Raw genomic sequence first — 6087 nt, forward strand, 5'->3', positions numbered from 1 at the left:
GATGAAATTAAAGCTGCTCGATAGGCGTAAGGAATATGTTGAGCAGCAAGAAAAGAAGGGGTGCAGAGGCATACGACCAGAGCTGCTCGTGGGAACGAGACAAACGCTCAGAAACGGTTATAAGTTAGATATTTCCGTGATATTTAACTATTTTAAATGTAGATATCATTATTTATGTTATTATTTTGTTATGCTTGTAACGCAAGTTAAGGATGGCCCATAGACCCACATGTACATCCATGAGTCTATAAATAGGACTCATAGGATTCATTTAGGACATGGGAAATATTTTGTATTCAGAGAGAAATAGTGATTTTATACGCAATACTTGTATCTAGCTTTAAGACCTGTAAAACTCAGTGCACCCTTGTTCGCTGATCGCAAGTTTTGGGGTTTTACATCAATAAAAACACTAAGTGGACATAGGTTATTACCAATCTCTAGGGTCAAACCTCTATAAAATTATTGTGTCTGTAACGCTCTACTCCCTTAGAGCCGTTACCAAGTGAGTTTTTAAAAGAAACTTAGTGCAAAGAACTCATTACCGAGGTTTTTAAAACCAAAGTGTGACTAAGCAAAAGTTAAGGCTGTAATCTTTTGAAAATGCTTTACTTTATTGAAAACTTCAAGTATGTAACATCTGGGATCCCAAAATAAGGTTTGAAAACTATTTCCAACTTAAAATAAGTTTACAGTTGATTAGTTATTAAAATCACAGATTATTACAGCCATTTTTCGTAAATACCTCCAACCAAAGCAGTCGAGCAGGCCAAACATGTACGCGTCGCTTCATGCTCTCCGTACTCATGGCTGGTTGACTCATTCTATGCCCTTACCTACAACACAGAGCACCCGTGAGCCGAAGCCTAGCAAGAAAACTCATACAGTTCATGACGTGTGCAAATTAAACAGTTAACATATCCAGTAATCCACAGATAAACAGGTCAGCCATCAACTAAGCAAACACGGCCATGCCGCCCCAGAAGCCTTACCAAAGCCTGGGGTTTCGGTCCTCACCGTAAGGATATCCCATTTATCCACTGGGTCCTACCCTAACTATAAGCATCCCATGTGCTAAGTGTTACTTCCGGCCCCGCTGCCGTTCTCGGCTCATTAACCGTTCTCGGCACCTTTGCCGTTCTCGCTACTATAATCACATATAGTATAATTCAAATAACATTCAAACATATAACAATTCAATAAAAACTATACCATAATCATGTAATACCATTTAGGGTCGTGCCCTGCATTAACACTATGGGTCCATGCCCTGTCCTACGGGTGCTACAGTTTTCCTTACCTGTATCCCGAGCTTCACAATGCACCAAAGTCACGAGCACGGTCCTCTATCTCGAGCCTCTCCAAAAACCTAGTCACAACACATATAAAACACTCTTTAATATTAACCAATCCAAAACCATTTCCCGGGACCATTCCCGCACTCTCGGGACCTCTAATTCCTTAAAATAATACCTAGGAACCATCCCCCGAGTCCCCGGGCAAAAGCCCTAAAAACCCAATTTTTGGCTGTCAAAATTGGCCTAGGGCCGCGGCACTCCCTTCAAGGGTCGCGGCGCCCAACGCCTTGCCCTCCTCCTGATGCAACCTCACGCCGCGGCGCCCAAGAACAGGGCCGCAGCACTCCTACGCGAACCCAGAAATCTGGGTTTTTCCTTTGCATTTCCTCAAGCCAAAACACTCCCAAATCATCCCAAACTCACACCTAAGCCCCAAAACCAACTCAAAACTCCAAATAGACCATTCAACAACCCATAAACATCATAACCCAGCTCAATAACACAATCACACTCAAAATCCACCCATTTGATTTCAACTTCAGAAATTTAAACCCATAAACCAAAGCTTGAAAAACTTAAACCATGCTTCAAATTTCCTAAACCACAACAGAAACAAATCTTAAAATTGCATAGAATCCTTACCTTAAGTGGAGAATTCACCCTTTTCTTCCTTGATTCATCTCCAAGTCTCCAAATTTCAGCTCCTTCTCCTCTTCTTCTTCTTCTTGCCCTAGCTTTTCTTCTTCTAGTTTTTCTTTTCTTCTCTTCTAATTTTATCAAAACCAAACAATGACAAGCCTAAACCGAGTACCCCATATAACCCAGCTGCAATTTGTCTAAACCCCTTGCCAAATGACCATTTTACCCCTCCTTACCTATCCTTTCCTAACTAAACCTCAAGGGCTCACTTGTCATTTCCTATCCATTACAATTCTACCATTTCTCCATCTAAACCTGTTACTCTCTATGGTTACTAACAGTTACATAAGTTACCATATTACCAGTTACCATAATCTCTCAAGAACTAAGTTACAAAATCCCCGAAATACCCCTAGGCTCCTCCCGAGCCGGGTATAAAATCCCGTTGTGACTTTTGAGTTAACTAGCTCTCCAGGACCGTCTCGGCACGTGCATCACAATAATAACACCACTCTCACGTGGTACAAATCACATAATACAATTATCACATATATGCCCTCAGCGGGCTAAAATTACCAATTTACCCCTATCATACAAACGGGGTCCACATGCATATTTATTTCACCTAAACATGCATACTAACCACATAATCATTTAAATTCACATAAATTAATGCAATATAACAATTATTGCCCTCCAGGCACACTAATCAAGGCTCCAAGCCTTATTAGCAACTTTAGGTCGTTACAGTGTCGTTTACATTCTTGCATTTAGTTCTATAATTCTTATCATTTTTCGTGACTCCGTGTCGTTGACTAAATCGAGGGTCAACATTTTGGTGCTTTCATTGAGAGTTGAACTCAAGGATTCCAATAAACAATGCCTAAGAACTCTAGGAGAGTGGGTCAAGCTGGACAGGCATCGAAAAATGTACCAAATCCACCTCCTCCACCAAGCGTAGGGGAGGATGAGATACAGGTGGAATTGGAAGAGGAGGAGACGGATGCTGGAACCATGCAAACAACTCTGGGAGTGTTCCAAGACAAGTCAAGAATGGTGATGCAACAGATGGAGCTCGACCAACAGCATCGAGAATTGAACGAAAGACAATCGGACATGGATAGTTGGCAAAGAGACGCAACTACGCCTTTAGAGGCGGCTATTCAGATGACTCGAGGACATCCATCTGCTCCACCTACACCAACCTCTTAGCCAAATCTACCAGTAAATCCTCATCCTCCTCAAAATCCGCGATCCGAGCACCACCTGTCTTCTCCAAATCCACAAGACCCAAGGAGCCCATAGCTGCCGGAACAACATCCAGCTGCTCAGCAGGAAAGGCAGCCTCAGAATCCTGCTAGAAATAGCGAGCAGCGCCAACCCTCTCGTGCTGGTTGAGGTATTTGATAACTCCATTTTAGTGTCATTTTAGGATGTGTTTTTGTGGTAATCTTGAGTCTTTATGTTTTTTTTGTGCAAGATTACGCTTTTTTTGTTTTTGTTGTAGGTTGGTGCATTGAATCGTGAGTTAAACGCGAAAAGAAGAGGAAATGGTGGAAAATTTGAGCTTTTGGTGGTTGTTTGACTCCAATTGGTGCTAAGGATGAATTATAATAAGTAATTGATGAAGGAAGGATGTCAAAAGGTTAAAATATGGAAGAAAAAAAATAGAATTAGAGTCGTGGCATGGGCTTAAGGGCCTTGACTCTAGCAAAGTCAGAGACTGAAGGGTTGCTGAAAAGAATTATAGTCGCGACTTGGTCAATAGAGTCGCGACGCTAGAAGAAGTCAGAGGCGAATCCAAGAGGTCTATGGAGAGGCGGGTCGCGACCTAGGAAAGGCCAAGTCGCGTACCGCTTATGAAAAATAAAGGAAATCATGTTTTGTTGGTATAAATTTAGACTTTAGGGTCTAATTAGGGTTAGGTCAGATTTTAATTACGATTTTAGAGACTAAATTTGATTTTGAGACAAGTTTTTCTGCACTTTCATTTTTTTTATTTCTTCTTCAAGTCTTTGAATTTCATGTTTCGGAATAATTATTTTGTTGTTTTAGTCATGTCTGATATGAACTAAACAACTCTATCTAGGGGTTAATGTAGTCGCTTGGTTTTCTATTTAATGTTATTATGATGTTTTATTAATTCTTCTTCTTTATTCTAATCTATATAATGTTTGCTTAATGCTAGTAAATATCTGATCAATATTTGCTTGAAAATGATTTTGATTCAAAATTTGAAAGATGAGAATTGAATATGTTATCGTTATATAGACATAGGTTACATATTGGAAGAAAGTACATGTATGACTTGTGTAGTAATTAGGTTTCTATGCTTAATGTCTGCTATATGTTTAAGTTTATCACAGAGATGTAGAAAACCTGCATATAAATTGAGATCTTATATCTTGAAAAAAGAAAAGGAATCGATTTATGTTAACCTGCTATTAGAATAGGAAGAAATAAATTTAGAACTGATTAACAAAATTAATAGAATGAAAAGTTGATGAAGTTAATACCCTAGGTTTTTTTATTGTTGATTTTTATCCTATGATTAATTATTTTGTTTTTAGTTATTGAAATTGTGTTTATAGTTAGATCTATTCATCTTGATTTTACTTGCCAAATAGAAAGTAAAGAATGATTATTGGTAATTGGTTAATAGTCTATGTGGGATGATATTCGTTCTTCCGGAATTTATTACTTGACACAACCACATACACTTGCATGCATATTTTACAGATCAAGTTTGTGGCACTGTTTCCGGGGACTATTTAATCAATATCAAATATAATTGATTTTTTTTCTACTTTGGCTTTTTTTTAACAGCTTTTTTCTGACGTGTTTCTCTACTTGTTTTTCAATTTCTAGATCATTAGTAGTTTTGGTTTATGCGACGAGGTAAAGCAGCTGAGATATTACCGGTGAATCTTGAGATTGAGAGAAACCTGTAGACAGAACCGGAAGAATAATAGGCTAGAGGCAAGGATGGCTGCAAATTAAGGGAATATAGTAAATCATGTCGCCAATGATTTCGAAGGGGCAGTGGCTGCTGAGGTCCCTGTTGATCAAGGGGCTAGAAGTTTAAGAGATTATGTACTCCCAACTGTTATAGGAGTGAATTCATGCATCAGACCTCCAACAATTGCTGCGAATAACTTTGAGATTAAGCCAGCGATTCTACAAATGGTCCAATCTACTATTTAGTTTGGAGGCTTGCCTACAGAGGACCCTAACTTACACACTGCTAATTTCTTAGAGCTTTGTGCGACCCTTAAGATGAATGGGGTGAGCGATGACGCAATAAGGTTGAGGTTGTTTCCATTTTCACTAAGGGATCGAGCAAAGAGTTGGTTGATTTCCCTACAGGCTAACTCTATTACCACATGGGAGGAGCTCGCTCAAAAGTTCCTTGCAAAATTCTTTCCTCCATCCAAGGCTACACAGTTGAGAGGGGAGATTAATAATTTATGTCAGATGGAGAGAGAGTCATTGTATGATGCATGGGAGAGATTTAAAGAGTTGCTAAGAAAGTGCCCTCATCACTGGATGAAAAATGGATGTTAGTCCATAATTTTTACAATAGGTTAGACGGTACTACTCGCACTATCATAGATGCAGCAGCAGGAGGGGCATTTATGAGCAAGAGTGCCAACAAAGTTTATGATCTACTAGAAGAGATGGCCCTGAACAATTACTAGTGGCCTACTAAGAGGGAAAATACAAAGAAGATGGCTAGGATGATTGAATTAGATGCAATCTCAATGCTTACAGCTCACGTGGCATCCTTGATGAAACAACTACAACAGGATAACCTCACAGCTCAAGCCATGCAATTATAAAGTGTGTGTGAAATGTGTGGAATGGCACATCCATCTAACCAGTGTCCTACAATGGATTTAAATAATTTTCCTATGGAACAAGTTCAAGCCATAGGAAATAGCCAAAGGCCAGCCAATATCCCATATTCCATGTTCTACAACCAAGGTTGGCAGAATAACCCTAACTTGTCTTGGAAAAATAATCAAGGAGCACAACTGCCATACCCACAAAGTCATCCTCAATATACACCCCATCAATCAATATATGGGCTAAATCCTCGGTCGTATTATGATCCTCGCCAAGCAATGCCACAACACCCACCATTGCATCC

The 6087-nt window shown here is 39.5% G+C and overlaps 1 non-coding gene across 1 annotated transcript; it reads right to left on the reverse strand.

Moving 5' to 3' along the window:
- Positions 1–5378: 5378 nt before the first annotated feature.
- Positions 5379–5482, reverse strand: LOC133813135 (small nucleolar RNA R71). Its single transcript, XR_009884176.1, has one exon. It is a non-coding gene; the product is annotated as a small nucleolar RNA R71 (small nucleolar RNA).
- Positions 5483–6087: the final 605 nt, after the last annotated feature.

This window comes from Humulus lupulus, chromosome 1 (assembly GCF_963169125.1).
Source record: "Humulus lupulus chromosome 1, drHumLupu1.1, whole genome shotgun sequence".
NCBI classification, from domain to species: domain Eukaryota; kingdom Viridiplantae; phylum Streptophyta; class Magnoliopsida; order Rosales; family Cannabaceae; genus Humulus; species Humulus lupulus.